At 52.6% G+C, this 17453-nt stretch overlaps 1 protein-coding gene across 1 annotated transcript in view; it reads left to right on the top strand.

The window, feature by feature from the left end:
* The first annotated feature begins 1021 nt into the window (after positions 1-1021).
* LOC138663984 (oocyte zinc finger protein XlCOF7.1-like) overlaps positions 1022-17453 on the top strand; it is a 45980-nt gene continuing 29548 nt past the window's right edge. Inside the window, exon 1 of the mRNA XM_069750380.1 lies at positions 1022-1075. The gene's annotated coding sequence lies outside the window, so the exon portion shown is untranslated. The remainder of the gene's footprint in view (positions 1076-17453) is intronic.

The following is a 17453-nucleotide window of genomic DNA, read 5'->3' as shown; positions in this document are numbered from 1 at the left end:
TAGATGCAGATTAACAAGCAAATCTAATTTGATGCAGGTGTTATTTTTGGGTATGAAAATTTACAGGGTAATTCCATAATTTTTTCCTCAGAATTGAGTGATTCCATAATTTTTCCCCTATGCTTGGTTAAAAAAAGTAACCATTACTGACTACCACATTTTTTGTTCTTGATTTCTTTTAGTGTTTCTTAAAGCCAGAAAGTTGCCATTTGAAATGACTTTAGTTTTGTGCCATGTCTGTGATCTACTTTTTTTCTACAAAATTAAACAACTGAATGAACATCCTCCAAGGCCGGTGATTCCATAATTTTTGCCAGGGGTTGTATAACTAAGGCTGCCGTCACACTAGTAGTATTTGGTCAGTATCTGACATCAGTATTTGTAAGCCAAAACCAGGAGTGGGTGATAAATGCAGAAGTGGTGCATATGTTTCTATTATACTTTTCCTCTAATTGTTCCACTCCTGGTTTTGGCTTACAAATACTGATGTAAAATACTGACCAAATACTGCTAGTGTGACGGCAGCCTAACTCTCCGTACACCTCATACACATGCGGCTCCGCTCCGTACACATGCGGCTCCGCTCCGTACACCTCGTACACACGCGGATCCGCTCCGTACACCTCGTACACACATGGCTCTGCTCCGTACACCTCGTACACACACGGCTCCGCTCCGTACATCTCGTACACACGCGGCTCCGCTCCGTACACCTCGTACACACACGGCTCTGCTCCGTACACCTCGTACACACACGGCTCCACTCCGTACACCTCATACACACACGGCTCCGCTCCATACACCTCGTACACACATGGCTCCGCTTCGTACACCTCATACACACACGGCTCCGCTCCGTACACACACGGCTCTGCTACATCCACACTGTAAACACCTCCTGACCCCACACACAAACTCCCCCTCATCCTGCACCATGACAACCAGCACAGCAGAGTCCTGCATACACTGAGGCCCCTGATCATGTGACCCCTGACTCCTCCCCTCCTGTGACCTCATCACAGGTCCTGTGCGCACAGAACAGCCATATATGTGGTGTGCGGCTCTGCAGGTGGAGGTAGGTGCTGGGGATTCCCCATTACTGGGCGGGGGCAGTAACCCCTTCATTCCCGGAGATAGTGCCCCCTTCCGCCAGAGCAGTGCTCCAAGTTCTGCCATGTATATATAGATACCTCAAAACTTTCATAGAAAATCAAGAGACAACAGAAAACAGCTAGGTACAGATTCATAATAATGAGCTCCATCAACTTTCGGTCAAGATTCCCATCATATTTCATACCTAAGTTCTTGATCTTATAAATCCACACTCAAGCTGTCTCTAGCATTTCTCTTGCCTCCTCAGCTGTCTCCTCGGTGCTTCTCTCTTCCCCTCCTCAGGCTGTCTCCTCGGTGCTTCTCTCTTCCCCTCCTCAGGCTGTCTCCTCGGTGCTTCTCTCTTCCCCTCCTCAGGCTGTCTCCTCGGTGCTTCTCCCTCATCCTCAGGCTGTCTCCTCGGTGCTTCTCTCTCTTCCTCAGGTTGTCTCCTCGGTGCTTCTCTCTTCCCCTCCTCAGGCTGTCTCCTCGGTGCTTCTCTCTCTTCCTCAGGCTGTCTCCTCGGTGCTTCTCTCTCTTCCTCAGGCTGTCTCCTCGGTGCTTCTCTCTTCCTCAGGCTGTCTCCTCGGTGCTTCTCTCTTCCTCAGGCTGTCTCCTCGGTGCTTCTCTCTTCCCCTCCTCAGGCTGTCTCCTAGGTGCTTCTCTCTTCCCCTCCTCAGGCTGTCTCCTCGGTGCTTCTCTCTTCCCCTCCTCAGGCTGTCTCCTCGGTCCTTCTCTCTTCCCCTCCTCAGGCTGTCTCCTCGGTGCTTCTCTCTTCCCTCCTCAGGCTGTCTCCTCGGTGCTTCTCTCTTCCCTCCTCAGGCTGTCTCCTTGGTGCTTCTCTCTTCCCTCCTCAGGCTGTCTCCTTGGTGCTTCTCTCTCTTCCTCAGGCTATCTCCTCGGTGCTTCTCTCTCCTCCCTCCTCAGGCTGTCTCCTCGGTGCTTCTCTCTCTTCCCTCCTCAGGCTGTCTCCTCGGTGCTTCTCTCTTCCCCTCCTCAGGCTGTCTCCTCGGTGCTTCTCTCTCTTCCTCAGGCTATCTCCTCGGTGCTTCTCTCTCTTCCCTCCTCAGGTTGTCTCCTCGGTGCTTCTCTCTTCCTTCCTCAGGCTGTCTCCTGGTGCTTCTCTCTTCCTTCCTCAGGCTGTCTCCTCGGTGCTTCTTTCTTTCTTCCTCAGGCTGTCTCCTCGGTGCTTCTCTCTTCCCCTCCTCAGGCTGTCTCCTCGGTGCTTCTCTCTTCCCCTCCTCAGGCTGTTTCCTCGGTGCTTCTCTCTTCCCCTCCTCAGGCTGTCTCCTCGGTGCTTCTCTCTTCCTTCCTCAGGCTGTCTCCTCGGTGCTTCTCTCTTCCTCGGGCTGTCTCCTCGGTGCTTCTCTCTTCCCCTCCTCAGGCTGTCTCCTCGGTGCTTCTCTCTTCCCCTCCTCAGGCTGTCTCCTCGGTGCTTCTCTCTTCCCCTCCTCAGGCTGTCTCCTCGGTGCTTCTCTCTTCCCTCCTCAGGCTGTCTCCTCGGTGCTTCTCTCTTCCCCTCCTCAGGCTGTCTCCTCGGTGCTTCTCTCTTCCCCTCCTCAGGCTGTCTCCTCGGTGCTTCTCTCTTCCCCTCCTCAGGCTGTCTCCTCGGTGCTTCTCTCTTCCCCTCCTCAGGCTGTCTCCTCGGTGCTTCTCTCTTCCCCTCCTCAGGCTGTCTCCTCGGTGCTTCTCTCTTCCCTCCTCAGGCTGTCTCCTCGGTGCTTCTCTCTCTTCCTCAGGCTGTCTCCTCGGTGCTTCTCTCTCTTCCTCAGGCTATCTCCTCGGTGCTTCTCTCTCTTCCCTCCTCAGGCTGTCTCCTCGGTGCTTCTCTCTTCCCTCCTCAGGCTGTCTCCTCGGTGCTTCTCTCTTCCTTCCTCAGGCTGTCTCCTGGTGCTTCTCTTTTCCTTCCTCAGGCTGTCTCCTCGGTGCTTCTTTCTTTCTTCCTCAGGCTGTCTCCTCGGTGCTTCTCTCTTCCCCTCCTCAGGCTGTCTCCTCGGTGCTTCTCTCTTCCCCTCCTCAGGCTGTCTCCTCGGTGCTTCTCTCTTCCCCTCCTCAGGCTGTCTCCTCGGTGCTTCTCTCTTCCCCTCCTCAGGCTGTCTCCTCGGTGCTTCTCTCTTCCCCTCCTCAGGCTGTCTCCTCGGTGCTTCTCTCTTCCCCTCCTCAGGCTGTCTCCTCGGTGCTTCTCTCTTCCCCTCCTCAGGCTGTCTCCTCGGTGCTTCTCTCTTCCCCTCCTCAGGCTGTCTCCTCGGTGCTTCTCTCTTCCCTCCTCAGGCTGTCTCCTCGGTGCTTCTCTCTCTTCCTCAGGCTGTCTCCTCGGTGCTTCTCTCTCTTCCTCAGGCTATCTCCTCGGTGCTTCTCTCTCTTCCCTCCTCAGGCTGTCTCCTCGGTGCTTCTCTCTTCCCTCCTCAGGCTGTCTCCTCGGTGCTTCTCTCTTCCTTCCTCAGGCTGTCTCCTGGTGCTTCTCTTTTCCTTCCTCAGGCTGTCTCCTCGGTGCTTCTTTCTTTCTTCCTCAGGCTGTCTCCTCGGTGCTTCTCTCTTCCCCTCCTCAGGCTGTCTCCTCGGTGCTTCTCTCTTCCCCTCCTCAGGCTGTCTCCTCGGTGCTTCTCTCTTCCCCTCCTCAGGCTGTCTCCTCGGTGCTTCTCTCTTCCTTCCTCAGTCTGTCTCCTCGGTGCTTCTCTCTTCCTCAGGCTGTCTCCTCGGTGCTTCTCTCTTCCCCTCCTCAGGCTGTCTCCTCGGTGCTTCTCTCTTCCCCTCCTCAGGCTGTCTCCTCGGTGCTTCTCTCTTCCCCTCCTCAGGCTGTCTCCTCGGTGCTTCTCTCTTCCCCTCCTCAGGCTGTCTCCTCGGTGCTTCTCTCTCTTCCTCAGGCTATCTCCTCGGTGCTTCTCTCTCTTCCCTCCTCAGGCTGTCTCCTCGGTGCTTCTCTCTTCCCTCCTCAGGCTGTCTCCTCGGTGCTTCTCTCTTCCTTCCTCAGGCTGTCTCCTGGTGCTTCTCTCTTCCTTCCTCAGGCTGTCTCCTCGGTGCTTCTTTCTTTCTTCCTCAGGCTGTCTCCTCGGTGCTTCTCTCTTCCCCTCCTCAGGCTGTCTCCTCGGTGCTTCTCTCTTCCCCTCCTCAGGCTGTCTCCTCGGTGCTTCTCTCTCTTCCTCAGGCTGTCTCCTCGGTGCTTCTCTCTTCCCCTCCTCAGGATGTCTCCTCGGTGCTTCTCTCTTCCCCTCCTCAGGCTGTCTCCTCGGTGCTTCTCTCTTCCCCTCCTCAGGCTGTCTCCTCGGTGCTTCTCTCTTCCCCTCCTCAGGCTGTCTCCTTGGTGCTTCTCTCTCTTCCTCAGGCTGTCTCCTCGGTGCTTCTCTCTTCCCCTCCTCAGGCTGTCTCCTCGGTGCTTCTCTCTTCCCCTCCTCAGGCTGTCTCCTCGGTGCTTCTCTCTTCCCCTCCTCAGGCTGTCTCCTCGGTGCTTCTCTCTCTTCCTCAGGCTGTCTCCTCGGTGCTTCTCTCTCTTCCTCAGGCTATCTCCTCGGTGCTTCTCTCTCTTCCCTCCTCAGGCTGTCTCCTCGGTGCTTCTCTCTTCCCTCCTCAGGCTGTCTCCTCGGTGCTTCTCTCTTCCTTCCTCAGGCTGTCTCCTGGTGCTTCTCTCTTCCTTCCTCAGGCTGTCTCCTCGGTGCTTCTTTCTTTCTTCCTCAGGCTGTCTCCTCGGTGCTTCTCTCTTCCCCTCCTCAGGCTGTCTCCTCGGTGCTTCTCTCTCTTCCTCAGGCTGTCTCCTCGGTGCTTCTCTCTCTCTTCCTCAGGCTGTCTCCTCGGTGCTTCTCTCTTCCTCAGGCTGTCTCCTCTGTGCTTCTCTCTCTTCCTCAGGCTGTCTCCTCGGTGCTTCTCTCTCTTTCTTCCTCAGGCTGTCTCCTCGGTGCTTCTCTCTTCTCTTCCTCAGGTTGTCTCCTCGGTGCTTCTCTCTCTTCCTCAGGCTGTCTCCTCGGTGCTTCTCTCTTCCCTCCTCAGGCTGTCTCCTCGGTGCTTCTCTCTCTTCCTCAGGCTGTCTCCTCGGTGCTTCTCTCTTCCCTCCTCAGGCTGTCTCCTCGGTGCTTCTCTCTCTTCCTCAGGCTGTCTCCTCGGTGCTTCTCTCTTCCTCAGGCTGTCTCCTCGGTGCTTCTCTCTTCCTCAGGCTGTCTCCTCGGTGCTTCTCTCTTCCTTCCTCAGGCTGTCTCCTCGGTGCTTCTCTCTCTTCCTCAGGCTGTCTCCTCGGTGCTTCTCTCTTCCTTTCTCAGGCTGTCTCCTCGGTGCTTCTCTCTTCCCTCCTCCTGCTGTCTCCTCGGTGCTTCTCTCTTCCTCAGGCTGTCTCCTCAGTGCTTCTCTCTCTTCCTCAGGCTGTCTCCTCGGTGCTTCTCTCTCTTCCTCAGGCTGTCTCCTCGGTGCTTCTCTCTCTTCCTCAGACTGTCTCCTCGGTGCTTCTCTCTTCCTTCCTCAGGCTGTCTCCTCGGTGCTTCTCTCTCTTCCTCAGGCTGTCTCCTCGGTGCTTCTCTCCTCCTCAGGCTGTCTCCTCGGTGCTTCTCTCTTCCTCAGGTTGTCTCCTCGGTGCTTCTCTCTTCCTTCCTCAGGCTGTCTCCTGGTGCTTCTCTCTTTCCTCCTCTGGCTGTCTCCTGGTGCTTCTCTCTTCCTTCCTCAGGCTGTCTCCTCGGTGCTTCTCTCTCTTCCTCAGGCTGTCTCCTCGGTGCTTCTCTCTTCCTCAGGCTGTCTCCTCGGTGCTTCTCTCTTCCTCAGGTTGTCTCCTCGGTGCTTCTCTCTTCCTTCCTCAGGTTGTCTCCTCGGTGCTTCTCTCTTCCCCCCTCAGGCTGTCTCCTCGGTGCTTCTGTCTTTCTTCCTCAGGCTGTCTCCTCGGTGCTTCTCTCTTCCTCAGGCTGTCTCCTCGGTGCTTCTTTCTTCCTTCCTCAGGCCGTCTCCTCGGTGCTTCTCTCTTCCTTCCTCAGGCTGTCTCCTCGGTGCTTCTCTCTCTTCCTCAGGCTGTCTCCTCGGTGCTTCTCTCTTCCCTCCTCAGGCTGTCTCCTCGGTGCTTCTGTCTTTCTTCCTCAGGCTGTCTCCTCGATGCTTCTCTCTTCCCCCCTCAGGCTGTCTCCTCGGTGCTTCTTTCTTCCTTCCTCAGGCCGTCTCCTCAGTGCTTCTCTCTTCCTTCCTCAGGTTACTCCTCGGGGCTTCTCTCTTCCCCTCCTCAGGTTACTCCTCGGTGCTTCTCTCTTCCCCTCCTCAGGCTGTCTCCTCAGTGCTTCTCTCTTCCCCTCCTCAGGCTGTCTCCTCGGTGCTTCTCTCTTCCCCTCCTCAGGCTTTCTCCTCGGTGCTTCTCTCTTCCCCTCCTCAGGCTGTCTCCTCGGTGCTTCTCTCTTCTCTTCCTCAGGTTGTCTCCTCGGCGCTTCTCTCTCTTCCTCAGGCTGTCTCCTCGGTGCTTCTGTCTTTCTTCCTCAGGCTGTCTCCTCGGTGCTTCTCTCTTCCCCTCCTCAGGCTGTCTTCTCGGTGCTTCTCTCTTCTCTTCCTCAGGTTGTCTCCTCGGCGCTTCTCTCTCTTCCTCAGGCTGTCTCCTCGGTGCTTCTGTCTTTCTTCCTCAGGCTGTCTCCTCGGTGCTTCTCTCTTCTCTTCCTCAGGCTGTCTCCTCGGTGCTTCTATCTTCCCCTCCTCAGGCTGTCTCCTCGGTGCTTCTCTCTTCTCTTCCTCAGGTTGTCTCCTCGGCGCTTCTCTCTCTTCCTCAGGCTGTCTCCTCGGTGCTTCTGTCTTTCTTCCTCAGGCTGTCTCCTCGGTGCTTCTCTCTTCCCCTCCTCAGGCTGTCTCCTCGGTGCTTCTCTCTTCCCCTCCTCAGGCTGTCTCCTCGGTGCTTCTCTCTTCTCTTCCTCAGGTTGTCTCCTCGGCGCTTCTCTCTCTTCCTCAGGCTGTCTCCTCGGTGCTTCTGTCTTTCTTCCTCAGGCTGTCTCCTCGGTGCTTCTCTCTTCTCTTCCTCAGGTTGTCTCCTCGGCGCTTCTCTCTTCCTCAGGCTGTCTCCTCGGTGCTTCTGTCTTTCTTCCTCAGGCTGTCTCCTCGGTGTTTCTCTTTCTTCCTCAGGTTGTCTCTTCGGTGCTTCTCTCTTTCTTCCTCAGGCTGTCTCCTCGGTGTTTCTCTTTCTTCCTCAGGTTGTCTCCTCGGTGCTTCTCTCTTTCTTCCTCAGGCCGTCTACTCAGCACTTGTCACTGCCATCAGACCATATGTAGCCTATTTTCTGGAAAATAGTTAGGTATGACTACTTTTCCAACTGCAGCTTGGTCAACCAGCAATGTCCAACTCATTTTACTCCTCGATTACTCCTTGGCACTTCTCTCTTTCTTCCTCAGGTTGTCTCCTCGACGCTTCTCTCTTGCTTCCTCAGATTGTCTCCTTGGCGCTTCTCTCTTCTTTCCTTGGGTTGTCTCCTCGGCGCTTCTCTCTGCCCTCAGGCGGTCTCCTTGGTGCTTCTCTCTGCCCTCAGGCGGTCTCCTTGGTGCTTCTCTCTTCCCTCAGGCGGTCTCCTTGGTGCTTCTCTCTGCCCTCAGGCGGTCTCCTTGGTGCTTCTCTCTGCCCACAGGCGGTCTCCTTGGTGCTTCTCTCTGCCCTCAGGCGGTCTCCTTGGTGCTTCTCTCTGCCCTCAGGCGGTCTCCTTGGTGCTTCTCTCTGCCTTCCGGCGGTCTCCTTGGTGCTTCTCTCTGCCCTCAGGCGGTCTCCTTGGTGCTTCTCTCTGCCCTCAGGCGGTCTCCTTGGTGCTTCTCTCTGCCCTCAGGCGGTCTCCTTGGTGCTTCTCTCTGCCCTCAGGCCGTCTCTTTGGCGCTTCTCTCTGCCCTCAGGCTGTCTCTTCGGCGCTTCTCTCTCCCCTCAGGCCGTCTCTTTGGCACTTCTCTCTGCCCTCAGGCCATCTTCTCGGTGCTTCTCTCTGCCCTCAGGCTGTCTTCTCTGTGCTTCTCTCTTCCTTCCTCAGGCTGTCTCTTCGGCGCTTCTCTCTTCCTTCCTCAGGCTCTCTCTTCAGTGCTGTTCTCTGCTCTCAGGCTGTCTCTTCAGCGCTGCTCTCTGCCCTCAGGCCGTCGCCTCGGTGCTTCTCTCTGCCCTCAGGCCGTCTCCTTAGCGCTTTTCACTGTCTTCAGACCATATATAGTCTATTTTCTGGAAAAGAGTTTGGTACGACTACTTTTCCAACTGCGGCGTGGTCAACCAGAAATGTCCAACTCATTTTACTCCTCAATTTTATTATTTTTTAACTTCTTCTATAACTCTTTTATTATTTGGGTTCTAGACAGGATAACTGCAGCACTTTACATTTTGACCTGTTGTTTTTTTTTTTTTTTTCAACTAAATTGAATCTGCTTGAAACTAATTTCTGGAAACTTGCTCATCTCCAAATGGAACCCTTAAATCTATGTTGACATTGCGTTTCATCCTGTCAGTGGCTGCATCAGAATTTACATTTCAAAATCTTGTGGATTCGGACGTTTTCTGCAGACAGAGCAATTAACTTTAATGATGTGACATCATTTTCAGCAATATACTCCTATTTCAGGCAGGCACCACAACTTTGTCAACTAGGATAGGATCCACTGGTCCCCTGCAATTTTTGATTACATGACTGCAACTAGGTCAATTGTTGTAGGGTCAATTGTTGTAGCAGTGATGCCAGTATATATAATGGGAAACTATTACCCATTGTCGTCTAGAGCACAGGTGAACAATTAATTTTTCCAGGAGGCCACATGAGAAACAGTGACTGTTGTGGAGGGCCAAACCAGTAGACTGAAATTAATTCTGCTCAATATTAACATATTAATTATTTTATATAAATCCCTTCACCCCTGGGCCATTTTCCGTTTTTTTTTTAGCTCCGTTACTTCCAAGAGCCATAACTTTTTTTAATTTTCTGCCAATATGGCCATGTAAGAGCTTGTTTTTTTGCGCGACGAGTTATACTTTTCAACATCATTGATTTTACCATATTAATGTACTGGGAAAAAAATCCAAGGATGGGGAAATTGCAAAAAAGTATGGAGCCCCCCGAAGGGTCGTGGGGCACTCGGTACCGGGTCCTATATACAATTTTCAGGGCTTCGAGGTTTACTGCAGTTCTGGAGGTAGCACTGGTGGGGGTAGCCCGGTTGGATACTGGAGGCTACCAGGTGCTACATAAGGGGCTCCCTCACTCCAGATGGGGGTCTGCGTACCCACAATGGTCCGCTCAGGGGCAGCCGAAGCACGAGCCACCATGGGAGTTAGTTCTGTAACCACAGCGGTGGTAGCTGGATATACAATAGGGGTGATGTTAACCTGCAGGACCCTCGGAGGTTCAACAGCTGTAGTGGTCGGGGTCGTTTCCTTGATACTAGGTGGCGCTGTTAATGGCTCACTCCTCTTAACGTTTTGAGCGTACCAACCTTTATCCCCCCAGTGACGGGTGTAAGTCACCGGTGCTTCTCTCTTCCCCTCCTCAGGCTGTCTCCTCGGTGCTTCTCTCTTCTCTTCCTCAGGTTGTCTCCTCGGCGCTTCTCTCTCTTCCTCAGGCTGTCTCCTCGGTGCTTCTGTCTTTCTTCCTCAGGCTGTCTCCTCGGTGCTTCTCTCTTCCCCTCCTCAGGCTGTCTTCTCGGTGCTTCTCTCTTCTCTTCCTCAGGTTGTCTCCTCGGCGCTTCTCTCTCTTCCTCAGGCTGTCTCCTCGGTGCTTCTGTCTTTCTTCCTCAGGCTGTCTCCTCGGTGCTTCTCTCTTCTCTTCCTCAGGCTGTCTCCTCGGTGCTTCTATCTTCCCCTCCTCAGGCTGTCTCCTCGGTGCTTCTCTCTTCTCTTCCTCAGGTTGTCTCCTCGGCGCTTCTCTCTCTTCCTCAGGCTGTCTCCTCGGTGCTTCTGTCTTTCTTCCTCAGGCTGTCTCCTCGGTGCTTCTCTCTTCCCCTCCTCAGGCTGTCTTCTCGGTGCTTCTCTCTTCTCTTCCTCAGGTTGTCTCCTCGGCGCTTCTCTCTCTTCCTCAGGCTGTCTCCTCGGTGCTTCTGTCTTTCTTCCTCAGGCTGTCTCCTCGGTGCTTCTCTCTTCTCTTCCTCAGGCTGTCTCCTCGGTGCTTCTATCTTCCCCTCCTCAGGCTGTCTCCTCGGTGCTTCTCTCTTCTCTTCCTCAGGTTGTCTCCTCGGCGCTTCTCTCTCTTCCTCAGGCTGTCTCCTCGGTGCTTCTGTCTTTCTTCCTCAGGCTGTCTCCTCGATGCTTCTCTCTTCCCCTCCTCAGGCTGTCTCCTCGGTGCTTCTCTCTTCCCCTCCTCAGGCTGTCTCCTCGGTGCTTCTCTCTTCTCTTCCTCAGGTTGTCTCCTCGGCGCTTCTCTCTCTTCCTCAGGCTGTCTCCTCGGTGCTTCTGTCTTTCTTCCTCAGGCTGTCTCCTCGGTGCTTCTCTCTTCTCTTCCTCAGGTTGTCTCCTCGGCGCTTCTCTCTTCCTCAGGCTGTCTCCTCGGTGCTTCTGTCTTTCTTCCTCAGGCTGTCTCCTCGGTGTTTCTCTTTCTTCCTCAGGTTGTCTCTTCGGTGCTTCTCTCTTTCTTCCTCAGGCTGTCTCCTCGGTGTTTCTCTTTCTTCCTCAGGTTGTCTCCTCGGTGCTTCTCTCTTTCTTCCTCAGGCCGTCTACTCAGCACTTGTCACTGCCATCAGACCATATGTAGCCTATTTTCTGGAAAATAGTTAGGTATGACTACTTTTCCAACTGCAGCTTGGTCAACCAGCAATGTCCAACTCATTTTACTCCTCGATTACTCCTTGGCACTTCTCTCTTTCTTCCTCAGGTTGTCTCCTCGACGCTTCTCTCTTGCTTCCTCAGATTGTCTCCTTGGCGCTTCTCTCTTCTTTCCTTGGGTTGTCTCCTCGGCGCTTCTCTCTGCCCTCAGGCGGTCTCCTTGGTGCTTCTCTCTGCCCTCAGGCGGTCTCCTTGGTGCTTCTCTCTTCCCTCAGGCGGTCTCCTTGGTGCTTCTCTCTGCCCTCAGGCGGTCTCCTTGGTGCTTCTCTCTGCCCACAGGCGGTCTCCTTGGTGCTTCTCTCTGCCCTCAGGCGGTCTCCTTGGTGCTTCTCTCTGCCCTCAGGCGGTCTCCTTGGTGCTTCTCTCTGCCTTCCGGCGGTCTCCTTGGTGCTTCTCTCTGCCCTCAGGCGGTCTCCTTGGTGCTTCTCTCTGCCCTCAGGCGGTCTCCTTGGTGCTTCTCTCTGCCCTCAGGCGGTCTCCTTGGTGCTTCTCTCTGCCCTCAGGCCGTCTCTTTGGCGCTTCTCTCTGCCCTCAGGCTGTCTCTTCGGCGCTTCTCTCTCCCCTCAGGCCGTCTCTTTGGCACTTCTCTCTGCCCTCAGGCCATCTTCTCGGTGCTTCTCTCTGCCCTCAGGCCGTCTTCTCTGTGCTTCTCTCTTCCTTCCTCAGGCTGTCTCTTCGGCGCTTCTCTCTTCCTTCCTCAGGCTCTCTCTTCAGTGCTGTTCTCTGCTCTCAGGCTGTCTCTTCAGCGCTGCTCTCTGCCCTCAGGCCGTCGCCTCGGTGCTTCTCTCTGCCCTCAGGCCGTCTCCTTAGCGCTTTTCACTGTCTTCAGACCATATATAGTCTATTTTCTGGAAAAGAGTTTGGTACGACTACTTTTCCAACTGCGGCGTGGTCAACCAGAAATGTCCAACTCATTTTACTCCTCAATTTTATTATTTTTTAACTTCTTCTATAACTCTTTTATTATTTGGGTTCTAGACAGGATAACTGCAGCACTTTAAATTTTGACCTGTTGTTTTTTTTTTTTTTTTCAACTAAATTGAATCTGCTTGAAACTAATTTCTGGAAACTTGCTCATCTCCAAATGGAACCCTTAAATCTATGTTGACATTGCGTTTCATCCTGTCAGTGGCTGCATCAGAATTTACATTTCAAAATCTTGTGGATTCGGACGTTTTCTGCAGACAGAGCAATTAACTTTAATGATGTGACATCATTTTCAGCAATATACTCCTATTTCAGGCAGGCACCACAACTTTGTCAACTAGGATAGGATCCACTGGTCCCCTGCAATTTTTGATTACATGACTGCAACTAGGTCAATTGTTGTAGGGTCAATTGTTGTAGCAGTGATGCCAGTATATATAATGGGAAACTATTACCCATTGTCGTCTAGAGCACAGGTGAACAATTAATTTTTCCAGGAGGCCACATGAGAAACAGTGACTGTTGTGGAGGGCCAAACCAGTAGACTGAAATTAATTCTGCTCAATATTAACATATTAATTATTTTATATAAATCCCTTCACCCCTGGGCCATTTTCCGTTTTTTTTTTAGCTCCGTTACTTCCAAGAGCCATAACTTTTTTTAATTTTCTGCCAATATGGCCATGTAAGAGCTTGTTTTTTTGCGCGACGAGTTATACTTTTCAACATCATTGATTTTACCATATTAATGTACTGGGAAAAAAATCCAAGGATGGGGAAATTGCAAAAAAGTATGGAGCCCCCCGAAGGGTCGTGGGGCACTCGGTACCGGGTCCTATATACAATTTTCAGGGCTTCGAGGTTTACTGCAGTTCTGGAGGTAGCACTGGTGGGGGTAGCCCGGTTGGATACTGGCGGCTACCAGGTGCTACATAAGGGGCTCCCTCACTCCAGATGGGGGTCTGCGTACCCACAATGGTCCGCTCAGGGGCAGCCGAAGCACGAGCCACCACGGGAGTTAGTTCTGTAACCACAGCGGTGGTAGCTGGATATACAATAGGGGTGATGTTAACCTGCAGGACCCTCGGAGGTTCAACAGCTGTAGTGGTCGGGGTCGTTTCCTTGATACTAGGTGGCGCTGTTAATGGCTCACTCCTCTTAACGTTTTGAGCGTACCAACCTTTATCCCCCCAGTGACGGGTGTAAGTCACCGGATCTCCGGGGTGCAAGTCTTGGTCCGGATGCCCCCTTCCAAGGTGAGACTCCACTTCACTTCTGTCAACCCGAACCTTTGGCACTATCCCGGATTCCTGAGTGAGACCCCTCCCTCTTTGGAGGTGGTAGGTCACCACTATGCCGTAGCCCACCGGGGGACTGTCTCCTCGCTGATTCTTAGCGGTCGATGTGTCACCTTGAGCGTTCTGTTTATTCCGCTCCCTCCATTGCGACACCAGGCATTGTTTGTATTCTTCCCATGTGAGGATCACAATATAGGAACCCGTAGGAACCCGCTTGTTTGGACCCGTCTGGTCTAGTCCTTGGAGCGTCCCATTTGAAGATCACCCCCTCAGGGCTCACGTCCAGCGGAATGCCCATGGATGTTGGTAGCGGAGGTAGCTCGTTGGCTGTGTTGTGAGTCATTAGGACCAGAACGGTGGCTGGGGGTCGGTCACAGTCCAGGCGGGGAGCGGTCGGTGGGGCAGGGGCAGGGGCGCTTTCTGTACCTGCGTCTGATGTGGTTCCCCCGATGACGATCCGCCCCGCTGATGAGGACGCTGGAGTCAGCTGCCGCTTGAACTGCGATTCCTCCTGTATGACCCTCTCGCACAGCTGCGACTTCCAGTCTTCCACTGCGGTCGGCTCCGCGTCCGGGAGTGAATGGCTCGGTTCCTCCAGCAGCGGCAAGTTCGGGTTCACCTCCAGCCGCCCGAGATGGTCCTGGGTCACTTCGCCGTCGTTCAGGTACCCGCTGGTCACCATCTCTGCTTCGGAACCTTCGGTAGCACACACAGGCTGCTCCTCCATTTTCTCGGGTTTGAGCTCCTGGATTCCTGAGCTTGCCATCATCCTGCAGCCGTAGTCTGAGGGGGCGGTCGTCACTTTTGGCGCCGCTTTGGGAGTCTCCTCCCATGTTGGCCCTTCTTCTTCTTCTCCTGCGGTCCTCGTGGTGCGACAATGGCGGCGGTTTTGGCGGTAAATGGTAATGCAAAAAAAAAGGGAAGAAGCCAGCACTGCTTATGGTCAGAACGCAATAACTGAAGTGCAATTGCACATAAATTCTAACTGTATTTCAAATATGAGACATTTAGCAAACAATTGATCAATTCTTTGAGCTACCCCGCCACTTCACGGCAATCTCATAATGGGGCAGTCCTAATCTTCGTATTTTATTTACGTTGTGCCATTATGGCTTCCTGAATGTATAAAAAAAAAACCTGGACCTGATCGGCCTTTACCTGCGCTTGCCTTTCCTGGCACCAAGGGAGTGATTCTGAAAATGCTCCAGGTACAGTTCGCATTTAATGTTGTCCTTTTTTTTTTTTTTATACATTCAGGAAGCCATAATGGCACAACGTAAATAAAATACGAAGATTAGGACAGTTAGAATTTATGTGCAATTGCACTTCAGTTATTGCGTTCTGACCATAAGCAGTGCTGGCTTCTTCCCTCTTTTTTGGTAAATGGTAATACACAGTCTTTAAGCACAAACATTTTAAATACGACTCTGGCAGAGTTCTTAGGCGCACATGACCCGATTTTCAGGCTTAAGTAGATCATGTTCGTGACGCCAAGTTGGAGCGCCCCCAAGGGTCGTGGGGCACTCGGTACCGGGTCCTTCGGTTCTCAGTGGGGATGTCACGGTGGCTGACCCGGTCCGTGGCCCTCGGGAGGTCCGTTGATGAAATGGGGGAAAGGTCTTTAAAGGGATAATGTTCGTGAAGCCACCTGTGGTATTTGGTCAGGGTGAACGACGCTGCTTAGGGGTCCGCTGGGGTGATGTTATGGCAGCTAGATGGTATACCTTGCCACAGGTGAAGTGTGTCCCCAGGGCTTCCCAGAATGTAGATAATGAATGGTGGATGTTGTGAGGCGCAGTGAATAACGAGGACACAAGGTTGCAGTCTCTTTACCTTTACTGAAGGCTTCAGCATCCACAGTCCAGGGTAGGGACCACAGGGTAGGCAGAGTTCGGCCGGTCTGAAGGCAAATCCAGAGTACCCTTATCCAGGTGGAATTCAATAGCCTTCCTCTAGCACCTGGGCATTGTAGTACCTCCCTGCTGAGCAACTCGGTAAGGTCCTCACAACTATTGTAGATGTTAAGTCTCTTCTCTCTGTCCCCCTGATGGATAGGACAAATCCATATGACTGGTGGCCTGAGGCTTTTTTATAGGGACCCTAGAGACGCCCTGGCCCCCACAAGTTGCCACCCTGCCTCCTGGGTATATGGTCGGGCTGCTGACGTGGAATCAACTGTCCTGCCAGTCTCTGAAGTAACGGCATAGAGATCCTTACTCCCTCGGTGTTCTGGCTACTGGTAGTGCGCTTCAGAAGGAGGCAGCCTGCTTCTAACTGGTCTCCCTCTGATATTCCTCTCCTTTTGCTATGACTTCGTTGCTCATTCACTGCAACACAATTCCTTTTGTGTCCTTTCTTAGGATGCTGCCGCATGGGATGCAGGCGCAGCTCCATGTAGCTTCGTCTTCCACAGGCCGCAGTTTGGAGCTGGCTGGAACCCACTCCAACCAGCCTCTGCCAAACTCGGTCGGGACTCACTGACTATCTCCTACTCACTCCAGTCAGCTTCTGTCTCACTTCCTAACCAACCCACCAGTTTTACCTAAGTGTGAGGAGTGCCCTAATAGATAGAAGCATGGCTCCCCCTGGCGGACTGGAGTGTGAAGTGTGTTTTGTAGTTGTGATACCTATCACTATTATTCTCTAGGTCTTTACAAGTTCAGAGACACCAAACATGTATAGGTTCTTTTTTATTTAAGTGGTGAAAAAAAAATCCAAAGTTTGTTTAAAAAAAAAAAAATGGCCCCATTTTTCGGGATCTCTGGCTGGGTGAGGGCTTATTTTTTTGCATGCTAAGCTGACATTTTTATTGATACAATTTTGCAGTAGATACGATCTTTTGATCACTTGTTGCAATGTTGCAGCTACCAGAAAACCATAATACTTTTTCTCGTAAACCTGTTTACTCATTGGATTAATTATTTTCATATTTTGATGGGGTATTTCTGAAAGTAGCGATACCAAAAATGTGTTTTTTTTAAATTTTGAATGGAGTAAAAGGGGGTGATTTGAATTTTATATATTTTTTAATTTTTTAAAAACTTTTTTTTACATTTTTTACTTGCTTCAATAGTCTTCTTAGGAGACTTGAAGCTGTGATCTTCTGCTCGCTTATGTTGCACATAGGGCTCCAGTGGGCTATGTTTAACAGAAATGCTCATCTGCTATGAATGCTGGCCACGGTTCGACGCTCATAGCAGATTGGCAATGACAAGTACGGGAATCTCCTACAGACCCCTTATTGTTATGCCAACCCATCAGCGCCCCGTGATCATGTGACAGGGGCGCCATTGGGCAAAGTTAGTGACGCAGTTCCGATGTGATCATCTTAAATGCCACCATCAGAGATTGACAGTGGCATTTAACATCTTAAGGCTGCCGTCACACTAGCAGTATTTGGTCAGTATTTTACATCAGTATTTGTAAGCCAAAACCAGGAGTGGGTGATAAATACAGAAGTGGTGCATATGTTTCTATTATACTTTCCATTACGTCCCTCAGGCCAGCACCATGGAGGACGTCCTTCCTTGACCTATAGCGGGACAGGATCATAGAGAGGTTAAAAGGACCCTCCCACCTCCACCCTCCAGTGTTTTTTCCTGTCCCTACAGGGACGGTTGTATGAGAGGTTGCTCCTAGAGCGAAGATAGCCTGTGGATTCTCTTCCCCCTGTCAAGTGGTCCGTGGCTGACACCTCACTGGGTAGAGGTCCCTCAGCTATCAGTGCTGTACCAGATGGACTCAGAGTTCGGGGGTCTCAGCCTTCCCTTTTCCTGGTCAGACGGACCATGGCTGACTCCTCTTTGAGAGGTTCCTCAGCAAACAGCCTGTGTAATGGGCTTAGGGGGATCGTGCGGCAGATCCAATCCTTCCCCCTGTCAAGTAGCCCAGGGTGTAAACACCCCGGTGGGGAGTCCTCAGCCCCAGAGACCAGTCGAGCGGACGGGCTCCTGGGTAGAGCCGCCTCCTCCCAGTGGGGGGCTCTCGGCTCGGACGCCGACCAGCAAAACACCGCTACTTCCGAAAGTCATGTGGTGGAGAAGGCCGTTGCGCTTCCAGTGACCGACGTCAGAGAGGGGCGCCGGCACTTGGGATCGGCGTGCGTTCCACGATGGAACATGGAAGGGGGCACAGGCAGTAATGCAGCATTTCTGACGGGACGTCACTTTCTTCCATGGTAGGCTCTCGGCGTTACAAGCTCCCCCTGTCTTCTAGCAGGTATGGAGCCAGCACAGGTGAGTGCATGGTTTAATGTTGCATTGATGGCCTGGGCCTCTGGGCTGACTCTAGTCTCATGCCTTGGTGCCAAAGCTGTACCTGGAACCCATTTGCAGCTAGGCCTTGGACCTCTAGGCTGTGATGAGGCCATATGTCCAGGCTCCATCTCATGACTGGACTTCAGTTAGTTGCAGGTCTTGTCTGCACAGAGCC

This window comes from Ranitomeya imitator, chromosome 2 (genome assembly GCF_032444005.1).
Source record: "Ranitomeya imitator isolate aRanImi1 chromosome 2, aRanImi1.pri, whole genome shotgun sequence".
In the NCBI taxonomy this organism is placed as follows: Eukaryota; Metazoa; Chordata; class Amphibia; order Anura; family Dendrobatidae; genus Ranitomeya; species Ranitomeya imitator.
Note: the sequence above shows the minus strand (reverse complement) of the source record. Positions and strands in the feature narration are given on the sequence as shown.